Source organism: Microtus oregoni, unplaced genomic scaffold (genome assembly GCF_018167655.1).
Source record: "Microtus oregoni isolate MIOR12 unplaced genomic scaffold, Mior012 000000F_ref0000247, whole genome shotgun sequence".
NCBI classification, from domain to species: Eukaryota; Metazoa; Chordata; class Mammalia; order Rodentia; family Cricetidae; genus Microtus; species Microtus oregoni.
Genome location: NW_024543059.1, coordinates 43775605 through 43790343, shown reverse-complemented (window position 1 = coordinate 43790343; position 14739 = coordinate 43775605). Strand labels below are relative to the sequence as shown.

General features: G+C 45.9%; 1 long non-coding RNA gene across 1 annotated transcript; it reads left to right on the top strand.

The window, feature by feature from the left end:
• Positions 1-3282: 3282 nt before the first annotated feature.
• LOC121452407 lies at positions 3283-14034 on the top strand. Its single transcript, XR_005974848.1, has 4 exons — positions 3283-3406; positions 12109-12239; positions 13766-13818; positions 13919-14034. It is a non-coding gene; the product is annotated as an uncharacterized LOC121452407 (long non-coding RNA).
• Positions 14035-14739: the final 705 nt, after the last annotated feature.

The window sequence follows — 14739 nt, the reverse complement described above, 5'->3', positions numbered from 1 at the left end:
TTCCTCCCCAGGTTTGGCCGTGCTGTATGTCATAGCAGCAGAAAGCGAACTAACACACCACTCTAAGGACAGAAGGACATCTCTTCCTTTCTCAAGCTCCAGCTTCCCAGGGCCCCTCAAAGTCTGTAGGTGTCTGCTCCACCACACGGTGACCTGCTTTCTCATTGATTTTGTGCACAAGCTTCAGAGCTGAGTAGCTGCCTCGGCCCCTCGACTCCTGCACCCCTGGGCCTCTTGTTGTATTAGTAACTATGAGGCCCAGGGCATCCTGACCACACATGGGGGCTCAGGCCATGTGAGGCCCAGGGCATCCGGACCACACATGGGGGCTCAGGCCATGTGGGGCTTAGGGCAGCCTGACCACACATGGGGGCTCAGGTCATGTGGGGCTCAGGATAGCCTGACCACACATGGGGGCTCAGGTCATGTGGGGCTCAGGATAGCCTGACCACACATGGGGGCTCAGGTCATGTGGGGCTCAGGGCAGTCTGACCACACATGGGGGACTCAGGTCATGTGGGGCTCAGGATAGCCTGACCACACGTGGGGCCCAGGTCATGTGGGGCTCAGGATAGCCTGACCACACATGGGGGGCTCAGGTCATGTGGGGCTCAGGATAGCCTGACCACACGTGGGGCCCAGGTCATGTGGGGCTCAGGATAGTCTGACCACACATGGGGGCTCAGGCCATGTGGGGCTCAGGGCAGTCTGACCACACATGGGGGCTCAGGCCATGTGGGGCTCAGGGCAGTCTGACCACACATGGGGGGCTCAGGTCATGTGGGGCCCAGGCTGCACACCTGCCATAGCAGGCAGCACCGGGTTCCAGGAAAAGCCCTAAGCCTGCACCACACAGGAACAGACCATCCAAAGGAAATTCCCAATGTTCCAACCACTGTAGATAGGATCATCTGCCAGCACACAGACATCGCTTTTCACCAGGACACCCCTAGACAAATGTCAGCCAATCAGGGGTCCTGAGCCTTAGAAATCCCTCACCCCTACCTCTGTTACTATAAAAACTCAACCCTAACTGAGTTCCAGGCTCTCAGATCACTCCAATACGCTGGACACACGGAGAGTCCGAATTTGCAAACTTGTGTAAGAATAAAGGCTCTTTGCTTTTACATACAGGACTCGGTCTCCTAGTTGGTTTGGGGGGGAACTCTGTGATCTGGGCATTACATTTTAGGGGCTCTCTGGGATCCTCAAGTCTACCAGAACCACGGCCCTGTGGAGCCTTCAGTAAGCCGATAAGTTTTCTGTGTTCTTGTGTATACAGTTTCTCTCTCTCTCTCTCTCTCTCCTCCCTCCCTCCCTCTCTCCCTCCCTCTCTCTCTCTCTAATAAACAAGGCAATGCAAAGCAGAGTGCTCCCAGGTGGGCCTCGGGAAGGCAGAAGAAGAACAGGAAGGAGGACACACACAGCAGATCTATGGGCCAGGTCTTAAATAGCCAGTAGACATGGTCTCGAGCAGCCTTGGGGAGAGGGCTAACTCTTGATGGGCTTTCTGAGGGGAGGGGCTGTTATTTGGCCGGTTTTCTTAGGATGCAGAGTCTGGTGGAGAGAGGGGGATGGAGCTTCTGCCTAATCATCCCAAACTCTTTGGGTATATGGGTGCCAGGATCTCAGGTGATGCTTCCATCAGACAGTGAGCTGCTCACTGCAGGTGCATGGAGTCATATTTGGGTCCTCTGAAGCGCAGTGCCCTCTCTTAACTCCTGAGTCACATCTCTCCAGCTCCTTTTTAAAGAACTTTTATGCATGCAATTTGGTACTGCTGTATAGAGGTCTAGAATCTCTTCTTTTCCATAATGGAGAAGATATAGGTGTGTGTATGTATGTATGCATATACACATATGTAATACACACACATATCTTCTGTGGCTACAAGGGGTAAAAAACCATAGCTGTCTCTGGAGGTGGAAGAAGTACCCCTCTAAGCTCACATCTGGTAAAGATCTGTTTGGTGCAGTCATCTCACTTGCCATTAAATTAACTGATTGATTTTACACATCTCTTTCATCTTTTCTTGATCCTCTTTAGGAATGACTGATTTCCCCATTTCTCCAGGACCTTCATGAGGCTTCTGCCCTGGCTCTAGACCATCCCCAGCAGAAAGTCCTCCTCCTTCTTCCCTGGCTCTAGACCATCCCCAGCAGGAAGTCCTCCTCCTTCTTCCCTGGCTCTAGAACATCTCCAGCAGGAAGTCCTCCTCCTTCTTCCCTGGCTCTAGACCATCCCCAGCAGGAAGTCCTCCTCCTTCTTCCATGGCTCTAGAACATCTCCAGCAGGAAGTCCTCTCCTTCTGCCCTGGCTCTAGACCATCTCCAGCAGGAAGTCCTCCTCCTTCTGCCCTGGCTCTAGACCATCCCCAGCAGGAAGTCCTCCTCCTTCTTCCCTGGCTCAAGAACATCTCCAGCAGGAAGTCCTCTCCTTCTGCCCTGGCTCTAGACCATCCCCAGCAGGAAGTCCTCCTCCTTCTTCCCTGGCTCTAGACCATCTCCAGCAGGAAGTCCTCCCTCCTTCTGCCCTGGCTCTAGACCATCCCCAGCAGGAAGTCCTCCTCCTTCTTCCCTGGCTCTAGACCATCTCCAGCAGGAAGTCCTCCCTCCTTCTGCCCTGGCTCTAGACCATCCCCAGCAGGAAGTCCTCCTCCTTCTTCCCTGGCTCTAGAACATCTCCAGCAGGAAGTCCTCCTCCTTCTGCCCTGGCTCTAGAACATCCCCAGCAGGAAGTCCTCTCCTTCTGCCCTGGCTCTAGAACATCTCCAGCAGGAAGTCCTCTCCTTCTGCCCTGGCTCTAGACTATCCCCAGCAGGAAGTCCTCCTCCTTCTTCCCTGGCTCTAGAACATCTCCAGCAGGAAGTCCTCTCCTTCTGCCCTGGCTCTAGACTATCCCCAGCAGGAAGTCCTCTCCTTCTGCCCTGGCTCTAGACCATCCCCAGCAGGAAGTCCTCTCATTCTGCCCTGGCTCTAGACCATCCCCAGCAGGAAATCCTCTCTCCTTTTTCTCATCACACTGTTGAACTCACTCAAGTACAGCAGCAGGAACATATCCAACAGTACCCCATATATGCACACATATACAAATATCATGAAAATTATTCCAACCTGGTTTCATCAGAAATCACAGTCATACCCCCAAGAGGCTTTTCAAATGAATTCATATCATAAATCCACGTCTCACATCATCTCCTCCCACGCTTCAGAGGGAGCTCCTCAGGCCGGCACGGGCCGTGGCACTGTGCTCCTCTCCTCTCGGGCTGCTGTCCGCCTCACTGCCTCCTCATCCTCTGCCAGCGGCAACCCTGGTGCATACGTTTCTTTTTGTGTCTCTTTCAAAATAGGCCCAGAATCTGTGAGAACCTGTAGATGGTCTACGTATACACGCAGAAAGATCACAGGTAGGTACCTGGGGAGACGCCTCCAGGGCCCTTCTGTATGAGTTGATCTGTCTGGTTTCTGTAGAAAGACACAGAAGATGCTCATGCAAAACAGCTTGAGGCTGTCGTCTTCCTTACAGTTTTGCCTCCAGGCGTCAGGAGGACTGTTTTGTTCTCTGTACTGTTTTGTTTTTGTCTTTTGTGCATCCTCTTTCTGACTTACGAGACTGATGTGACTCAAATCACTACTACTTTGACTTTGATGTTGGATCACTTCCAGGACTTTAGAGATAGGGTCGTGAGCATAGGGGTGTATTTTCCTAAAAGGGATGAGACAGACAGCCTCTGCCCACCTTAAATATTTCACTGAAAGGAGCCAGCCCTGGCCTGTAGTGCAGGTACAACGCTGACAGGTTTGTGATATAAGCACAGGCTGCTGTTACAATGTAGCAAGGCCGCCAGCCACAGTTGTAGGGGGCCAATGTGCCCCAGTAGGATTTCAAACACTGAACAAGAGAAGCTGGGGTCAATTGCTATAGCTGGAAAAGTTAACAATCTTTTCCCCCATGCTGCATGTCACCCTGCCCCCTCCCATGCTGGAGGATTGGTTCCCTCGACCTGCCTTGGGTGCTGTGCACCTGGACTTCTGGCCAAACCTGGCCAAGGCTGAATGAGTCACAGTCACTGGCTATAGGTGTTAAACTGTGGTGGCTGTGCTGTGACTCTGTAGCCAGACTTCCCTCCACCAGAGCTGCTTTGGTCATTCAGACCCAATGGGTTATAAACATCTGTGATCATTTAGAGGGGTTGGCTACAAATTATTATTGGTTAGGGTATGAAAAAATATATAAGTTAAAAATTTAACCATTTTAGGTTAATTCTGGTTTAAAAGTTTTGTTTTATTAAAGGGTTTTGTCTGTTTCTCAAGAAAATTATATATGCCTGTTTTATTGAAAAGTTTGTCTCTGTAGTTTTGTTGCAGCATGGAGCTGAGACAGAAATGGTTTGGATATTTTTGTCGTCTCCCACCCACATTTATGGGCTCGACCTCAGAATTTATCTCTGAGCTCTGGTTACTGGATCTGAGTTAGTAGAAATTCAGATGACTTTTTGATAAAATGTTAAAAATGTTTTATGCTGTTCTTTATTGAAAATCTGGCTCTAGAGTTGGATTATGGCTCTTCCTTTGATAGACCCATGCTTATTTAAAAGTTTCTTCTGTCACTCTGTCAGTCTGAGCCCCCGACACAATGACGAGAGAGTAACCACGTGGGGTGTTGTACAGGAGTAGTCTAGTACCACCTCCATGTCAGATGCTTGAATTGAGATTCTTAACACCGGCAAAACTGCAGTTGTAAAATAATGGTAAAAAATTTCTAATGGGGGGATCATCACATCACGGGAAATTATATTATAGGTCAAACCAAAAAATATTAACTAACAGTTTAAAGCATGCATTTCCTTGCTCAAGGTCTATATAGGCTTAAAAATGTATGTTTAGCCTCCTTGGCTTTGCTAACTTTGTTGGGCTTAACCTATTTGGATAAACTGAGTCATTTTTGCAATGATACTAAGAGGAAATTCCTCCTCCCCCCAAGGATAAAACTTCAAAGTCCCTTTCCCAAGGTCAGACATTCAGAATGCTCCCATTCCCTCAGGTTGCTTGGAGAAAGTTCTTACTCCCTAAAAAGGGTGCGCCCGCCTTATCTCTGGCAAAGGAACCGGTGGCGGTGGCTCGGTGGCTCCGCATTAACACTTGGCTGTGGTGCCCTAGAACTTGTCAGGGCAATGCTTGCCCCTAGGCTCCCTGCTCCCATTTCACCCGGGGCCTGTTCCTTGCCTTCCCAGGAGACAGCATAACAGCTGGACACAAACTTGTTCTCTTTTTACCCTCAGAATGAATAATTTAGTTTCTTTATTAACTTCAATTCAAAATCATTATTTTTAAGGCTAAACCTGACAAAATGTAAAGTTCTAGTCTTATAAAAGCTCTGCTAACTTTGTTAGGAAATACAAGATAATAGCCAGTCATCCTTAAAGTACTGGTATAATAAATTACTGGGACAAGCCTTATTCACTCCCCTGTCTATGTTTTCAAAGTCAAACTTAAAACAAGTAACTAGAGGGGCTGGAGAGATGGCTCAGTGGTTAAGAGCATTGCCTGCTCTTCCAAAGGTCCTGAGTTCAATTCCCAGCAACCACATGGTGGCTCACAACCATCTGTAATGAGGTCTGGTGCCCTCTTCTGGCCTGCAGGCATACACACAGACAGAATATTGTATACATAATAAATAAATAAAATAAAATAAATATTTTAAAAAAAAAACAAGTAACTAGAAACAAAATTTGTCTAATCAGATATACTTAGGTAGCCCTCATACTTCAGAGATCTGCAGAATATAGCATTTAAAATGATGATTAAAAAGCTTATTATCAGACAGAGGCTTCCAGATCCTAGCAGTGACCCAAGGTCTCCAGAGAAGAATATGGGACACCATGAGGTCTCCACCTGGATTATGATGATGCCGACCACTGGGTGAGATGCCCCAGTGCAACACCTGTTGCCAAGACCAGGTCCAGTCTGAGAGCAAACAGCAGGACATTGGAGAATTGATTGCACAACTTTTGCCTAGACAAAATAAGGTCAGACTTTTCCATGTCCCTCTTTCACAGGAAAGAAAAATTCACCTTATGGGCCTGGCTAAGATACTTCTGCCTCCAATGTTATGGAGACCTGTGTATGGCTAACTGTGGTCTAACATATGAACTCTGGTCCCTGCTATTTTTAGTAGATTCAGAAGCTGCTTGGTCTGTATTCAGATATAATTTATTTATCCTTCTGGGATGTCTGATAGTACTAATGGCTAGGGTAGCTATGACTTTGTCAGCTTAGCAAAAGCAGGTATCCAAATCCTTCCACAAAGCTATAGCCAACTTGTTAGATATATATACATATATGTATGTATGTATCAGGCCTTGCTTTCTCTAAAGCTACTAGGTCTCTTAATTTAAAAAAAAAAGGTATTTTAAGATATATAAAGGTCTGAGGATATAAAAGATCAAAAGTTTTAAGGGTCTCAAAAATGATTTAAAATGTAAATACAGGTTACAACGGTATAAGATATAGAAAATGTAAGAAGAGGCTGCTTGTTTGTTCCCAGCTGCTCAGCCCCAAAATAACCACACAGAAACTGTATTAATTAAATCACTGCTTGGCCCATTAGCTCTAGCTTCTTATTGGCTAACTCTTACATCTGAATTTAATCCATTTCTATTAATCTGTGTATTGCCACATTAATCTGTGTATTACCAGCTAAAGTTCCAGCATCCATCTCTAGGGGGTTCAAGGTCTATCTCTGACTCTGCCTTTCTTTCTCCCAGCATTCAGCCTAGCCTTTCCTGTCTACCTAAGTTCTACCTTGCTATAGGTCCAAAGCAGTTTCTTTATTCATTAATGGTTATCACAGCACACAGAGGGGACTCCCACATCACCAATGTGGCAAACTAAAATCCACTTAAAACCTGATAAAGCTTAAAAAGTAATTTTAGACACAGAAGAACAGAGTTAAGCAGGGCTCCTTGCAGCCAGCATTTTGCTGGTGGCGTGCCGCAGCTCCTTGAAGAGAGGTTTTCCTGAGTCAGCGGCAGCAGGAAAGTGGCAGTTCTGAAATGCCAGATTTCTGGGCCATGCTGCCTGCGGGAACTCTGACTCTTTCAGGCAGGAGATCTGGCTACAGAGCTTTTGAGTGGGGTTTGGGAGCAGACTGCTGCTGCTTGCTGAATGGCGACATGAACTGGCTGTGTGCCTGAGAGTGGGGTTGTGGACATGGCTCTCAGAGGCAGCAAACAGCTCCACCATGCTGGGCTGTGCAAGGCAAGCAGAAAGTACCGTATATACCCCAGTAATGGCGCAGCTTAAGCCTTTAAGAGGCTCTTAGTATTTTAAGAAGCACTCTTGGACATTAAAGAATTACTGATACTCATAAGGGCAGAATCAGACGTAAAAAAAAAAAAACCTAAATGTGTCACAGTGTTGGATAAATGTTTGCAGGCTTGGAAGAGAGAATCAAATGAGTATAGAGAGTTACAAAAAAGGTAATATTTAAAAAAAAAAAAGTCTTTAAAGAAACAGAGTCCAGATAGTCATAGATTAAAGGTGTAAAGGTAATAAAATAAATATTAAACTTGTAGAAAAAGTAATAGAGTAAAAACAAGCCACATAAAAATGGAAAATTCACAGAGTCTGGATTATGTATATTATTGTGTTATCTTTGAATTTTTTGACTGTGAAAGAGCTAAGTACAGAGAGACATTTCATTGTATGGACCGCTAACTGAAACAAGCATGAATATTATAAAGTTATTATGACTTGCAAATTTGGGTCTAAGGATATGTTGTTTTGGAAAAGAGGTTTTTCTTTTGTTTTCACAGAGAATGAGAACCTCTGGATTCATTCCAGGTTAATGTGGTTGGATAGATCTGGACCCCCCGAGAGGTCACCATGAACACCCCCAAAATTACTTCACCCAATAAACAGCAGGAAGAAGTTTGGATAAAACTATGCCCATATTCCCAAATACTGTTTGCTAATGCTTCCTTACATTTAAAGGGGGATATGCTATAGAGATTTTCATTGGTATGGATCTTGGTTTATTGATACAAATTTAAGGTCAATTTTGTTATATGTATACGTATTTCTGGGTTTTTTGTTTTGTTTTGTGTTTTTTTGAGACAGGGTTTCTCTGTAGCTTTGGAGCCTGTCCTGGAACACACTCTGTAGACCAGGCTGGCCTCAAACTCACAGAGATCCACCTGCATCTGCCTCGTGAGTGCTGGGATTAATGGTGTGCACCACCACCGCCTGGCGTATTTCTTATTTATTTATTTATTTATTATGTATACAATATTCTTTCTGCGTGTATGCCTGAAGGCCAGAAGAGGTCACCAGACCTCATTACAGATGGTTGTGAGCCACCATGTGGTTGCTGGGAATTGAACTCAGGACCTTTGGAAGAGCAGGCAATGCTCTTAACCACTGAGCCATCTCTCCAGCCCCGCCTGGCATATTTCTGATCTTGACTAAGGTATTGTGTTTGTCCAGCTCATTTAGAAATATAATGTATAGGGCTGGAGAGATGGCTCAGAGGTTAAGAGCATTGCCTGCTCTTCCAAAGGTCCTAAGTTCAATTCCCAGCAACCACATGGTGGCTCACAACCATCTGTAATGAGGTCTGGTGACCTCTTCTGGTCTACAGGCATACACACAGACAGAACATTGTATACATAATAAATAAATAAATATTTTTTTAAAGAAATATAATGTATAATTAAGAAATATAAGTTAAGATCTGATGGGAATGGCAAAAGTCATGAAGCCAGCATAGCTGCTTGACAAAAATCTAGCAAACCTGAGCCGCATGATGGCCGCCATGCCAGTTTTGGTTTTATCTCCACCTGTTTCATACTTGGAAGACTTTTAATATTTGTACAATTTGGAGCACAGACACTGAGAAGAACAATTAATAAATGGGACCTCCTGAAACTGAAAAGCTTCTGTAAAGCAAAGGACACAGTCAACAAGACAAAACAGCAGCCTACAGAATGGGAAAAGATCTTCACTAATGGGCTGGAGAGATGGCTCAGAGGTTAAGAGCACTGACTGCTCTTCCAGAGGTCCTGAGTTCAATTCCCAGCAACCACATGGTGGCTCACAACCATATGTAATGAGATCTGGCGTCCTCTTCTGGCATGTGGTCATACATGGAAGGAATGCTGTCTATATAATAAATAAATAAATCTTAAAAAAAAGAGAGGTAGAAAACCATTGTTAAAGGCACAAATACAGGTCAGAAAGCTAAATAAATATTATTAAAAAAAAGATCTTCACTAACCCCACATCAGAGAGAGGGCTGATCTCCAAAATATACAAAGAACTCAAGAAATTGGACACCAAAAGAACACATAATCCAATAAAAAAAAATGGAGTACAAACCTAAACAGAGAACTCTCAACAGAGGAGTCTAAAATGGCTGAAAGACACTTAAGGAAATGTTCAGCATCCTTAGTCATCAGAGAAATGCAAATCAAAACAACCCTGAGATTCCATCTTACACCTGTAAGAATGGCCAAGATCAAAAACACTGATGACAACTTATGCTGGAGAGGTTGTGGGGAAAAGGGAACACTTCTACATTGCTGGTGGGAATGCAAGCTTCTACAACCTCTGTGGATATCAGTATGGCAATTTCTCAGAAAATTAGGAAACAACCTTCCTCAAGACCCAGTAATACCACTTTGGGGTATATATCCAAAGGATGCTCAATAGTGCCACAAGGACATGTGCTCAACTATGTTCATAGCAGCTTTGTTTGTCATAGCCAGAAACTGGAAACAACCTAAATGCCCCTCTATTGAAGAATGGATAAGGAAAATGTGGTACATTTACACAATGGAGTACTACACAGAAGAAAAAAATAACAACAACTTGAATTTTGCAGGTAAATGGATGGAGCAAGAAAACATTATTTCGAGTGAGGTAACCCAGACACAGAAAGACAATTATCACATGTACTCACTCATAGGTGATTTTTAAACATAAAGCAAAGAAAACTAGCCCACAAATCACTATCCCAGAGAACCTAGACAACAATGAGGACACTAAGAGAAACATACATAGATGTAATCTACATGGGAAGTAAAAAGTAGAAAAAGACAAGATCTCCTGAGTAAATTGGGAGCATGGGGACCTTGGGGAAGAATTGAAGGGGGAGGGAAGAGGCAGGGAGGGGAGCAGAGAAAAATGTAGAGCTCAATAAATATCAATAAAAATGTATAAAAAAGAAATATAAGTTAATATATACTCATCTATAATAGTCAAGCTTGTAGTCATGTTAGTTAGATTTTCTAGATGTATAGAGATATATTTCAGTCAGATAGGTATTCTTCAAATCTTTCAGAGACCTTCAGAATATGGCATTTAAAATGTTTTAACAACTTAAGACTTTTCATGGCAATGAGGCACATCTGCTCCTGGCAGCACCAAGCTATTTCAAGAGGAAGATGGGCATCAAAGAGGCTCCTTAAGGAGTTGGTTAGCCGTGTGGGCAAGAAACTGGGCATGCAGGACCACACTGCAATGACTGATGAACTTGCCTAAAGGTGAGATGGTCCTTCGGAGTTCCTGCTTCATGAAAGAGTCCACCAGCCGCTCCCGCTCTGCAGGACACAGAAGAAAGTGACTGACAAACTGCCAATACAGGTGGAGCTGTCTTTGTAATTTCCTGCTTCATGGAAAAGTCTGCTGGATACTATAAGCCAGTGGGCTGAAGATGGATGTCCCAACAGTACAGAAAAACTCTGGGTGACTGTCCAGACAGCGAGATGTCCCTGTCAATTCTAGAGTTCGGAAGTTGCGAACACTGTACTTCCTGTTTACTTAGGAAATATTATATCCTTCTGGAGTCTTTGATGGAGTTGAAGAATTTATAGTTATGGTTTTCCTTAGTTATGATAAAAGATAAAGTAGCTATAAATATTGTAACTGGGGGCTGGAGAGATGGCTCAGCAGTTAAAAGCACTGTCTGTTCTTCCAGAGGACCAGGGTTCAATTCCCAGCACCCACATGGCAGCTAACAACTGTCTGTAACTCCAGTTCCAGGGCACCTGATACCTTCACACCAATGCACATAAAATGAATTTAAATAAAAATAAATAAATATTGTAACTGAATTCTTGTTTGATACCTTTTCTGTTATATGTAATTTTGCTATGTTAAATTAAAAGCTTTCTTTTATTTAAACAGAAAAGGGGAGATGATGTGGGAGTCCCCTCTGTGTGCTATGATTACCATTAATGAATAAAGAAACTGCTTTGGACCTATAGCAAGGCAGAACTTAGGTAGGCAGGAAAAGCTAGGCTGAATGCTGAAAGAAAGAATGGCTGAATAAGAGAGAAGCCATTAGGCCTGCAGGAGACAGATGCCGGAACTTTGCCAGTAAGCCACTGCCATGGGGCAATACACAGATTAATGGAAATGGATTAAATTCAGATGTAAGAGTTAGCCAATAAGAAGCTAGAGCTAATAGGTCAAGCAATTACTTAATTAATACAGTTTCTGTGTGATGATTTCAGGGCTGAGCGCCTGGAATGAACAAGCAGACTTCCTTCTCCAACAAGAAAATGTTTCTGATTCCTTTCCCCTTCTGTGGTATATCTGATAAGCTGAGAGAGCAATGACTACTTACTGTTTGGGTCATTTATTTTGGTTGTCATCTAGGTATAGACTTTAAGATGTTTCTCATCAGGCTAAGGACATCTCTGACCAATCCATACCTGGCTGTCTGGACAATAGAAAAATATACAAACCAAAATCTGTAGTTTTTTTGGGCTGGAGAGATGGCTCAGAGGTTAAGAGCACTGACTGCTCTTCAGGAGGTCCTGAGTTCAATTCCCAGCAACCACATGGGCTTATAATCATCTGTAAGGAGATCTGGTGCCCTCTTCTGGCCTGCAGGCATGGAGGCTGAACACTGTGTACATAATAAATAAATCTTTAAAAAAAAAATCTGTAGTTTTAGCTAGGACTCAAAGGTATGAGTTTATTCCTGCTGTTTTACAGATACCCGTTATCTGCTTTTTTCTATTATGTGGATTTCAGTATGGGCCTGAAAGTTTCAAATGTATTATTTTCCTTTAAGTACATAAATTTTAACTTCTGTTCCTAGTTTAAACTTGTGTCAATAGGTTCCCACTTGGCTGGCAGACACATCTAAGCACCAGTTGCTGAGTACAACCTGCTCCAAATGACTGGGAGCCCTGGACTTCCTGGAAGCTGACGTGGACCAGTCCAGCTGATGTGAGTGCCCCCTGTCTTTTCAATAGAGTCTGAAAGCCAGATTCTTCTGAAGAATGCCCCATTGCCTGAACTCTCTCCTTGAGTTTGGCTAGCCTTTCAGCCTCCTGGGGCCTGATAACAATGCCCCAGTGTCAGTTCGAAGTAACTATAGAAAAGAACATGTTGTCCCATGCTCCCTGCCCGAAACAGGCTGAAATGCCTGTCACCTGGTTCTTGTGAAAAGGGGGGAATGTGGAGCCCAAGGCAGCCTGACCACACATGTGGGGCTCAGGTCATGTGGGGCTCAGGGCAGCCTGACCACACATGTGGGGCTCCGGTTATGTGAGGCCCAGGGCATCCGGACCACACATGGGGGGGGGGGGGTTCAGGTTATGTGGGGCCCAGGGCAGCCTGACCACACGTGGGGCCCAGGTCATGTGGGGCCCAGGCTGCACAGCTGCCATAGCAGGCAGCACCGGGTTCCAGGAAAAGCCCTAAGCCTGCACCACACAGGAACATACCATCCAAAGGAAATTCCCAATGTTCCAACCACTGTAGATAGGATCACCTGCCAGCACACAGCCATCGCTTTTCACCAGGACACCCCTAGACAAATGTCAGCCAATCAGGGGTCCTGAGCCTTAGAAATCCCTCACCCCTACCTCTGTTACTATAAAAACTCAACCCTAACTGAGCTCCAGGCTCTCCGATCACTCCAATACGTTGGACACACGGAGAGTCCGAGTTTGCAAACTTGTGTAAGAATAAAGGCTCTTTGCTTTTACATACAGGGTTCGGTCTCCTAGTTGGTTTTGGGGGAACTCCATAATCCGGGCATAATATTAATTTGATCATTTTTGAAACTGTGAACATTCTTGGCATTTAACTTGGGTCCCCAGCAAGGTCAGCCAGCTTGGACCACAAGACACGCACAGCATCCACAGCAGGTGTGCTAGAAACACCTTCAGTGATCTACTTGAGGCCCCCTCACACACACAACTTTTTATTTATCCCAACCATTTTCTTTCACATCTCCTGGTTCTCTGCCCAACTCAAAATGGAGCTTCCGGTCCGGCCACAGGACCACAGAGCAGAGCACGGACAGAGAACCTGGGTCAGGGAGAAGCCACAGGGCTCCAGAGAGGGCGCAGCTTTGGGGCCTCTGAAGCACTTCCTGGGAAATGCAGCTGCTTTGGGAAGGGCTCTGCTGCTGCCATCTTGAGGCAAGGCCTGGCCTTCGTTTTGCTATCTCAAGAGTGCCCTCTTGAGGCTGTTTTGCCCCAAGACCTAGAAAACACATCTGGCAGACTGATTAGAGGCTGACCTCCCCAGCTTCTTTACTAAGGCCTGTGATATTGAACCTCCACCAGAGTCACTGTGGTGGGCACAAAGGCCTGAGCTCTCCTGAAGTCAGGCCCTGTGAGGCTTAAGGTTCCCATATTTGGAGAGCCCCCATATCACCTCTGAATTGGGGACCCGCCACTTCCTGGGTAGGTGTGGCTCTCCCTCTTGTGCTTCTAATGCTCCTTTTCTCATTCATGGCACAGGGGATGTCTTCTGGGTGACAATCACCTCGCCAGCTCAGGCTACCCAGAACAAAGTAAGGAGTAATGGTTCCTTTGGGGACAACTTAGGGACTCACCATGGCAGTCGGGGAGGATCGGACAGCAGACTCCAACTTTCTTCCAATGTCCTAACAGACAGGACAAGGCTCTCTTCTCCTGGCCATCGCTCTGAAGTCCCAGCTCCTGTTCCCACTCAGCAAACCACATCTAATTGTCTACAGAACAAACTAGCTTCCTGTCTTTCTGTCTGGTAGGTGACCTGACAGGGCCAAGGCTCTAGGAGAAACTGCACACACCTGTGCCTTGCCCAGAGGGAAGCCACGGTACCCAGAACACGACGACTGTGTGAGCATCATGAACATCAGCTGCTGCACTATTGCACTTCAGCTGTCCTCTCTTCCTCCCCACTTCTACCAGGCTGGAGACCCATTTTCACCGCTCTCCTCGCAGACAGCCTGGCCTCGCTTCCTCTGCAGTCGGCCTGACCTGAACACCAGCTAACCCACACGTGGCAGGAAGATGCAGGACTGGCACTTGCTGGAATTTAGCCAGAAGCAAGGGGCTGGCAAGCTAAACTCCTGAGGTAAGAGGGGATAGGGCAAGTGGGAACAGGCCAGGATCCCAATCTCAGGACCCCCACCGACAGCTGTCCTCCTACCTGCCTGGATCCTTCTAAGCCAGTGTGTCCAGGGCCACCAGGCTGCAAGCCTGCTGGGGGCGACAATGCTCCTGTCCCACGCAGTCTCGGGTGGTGTGGCTGGCAGGGGTCCCTGTGGGGAAAGCGTGGCTGCTGTTGGCCAGAGTTTGGGGCGGGCAGTTGCATTCTGCGGGCTCTGCTGTGAGCTCCCGCCCAGAACCCCCACTAGCCTGGCCTGAGAACAGCCACGCTTGTTCTTCCCGAGAGCCCACCGCAGCGCCGCTCCTACAGAAGACTATGAGGACAGCTGACTGCAGGA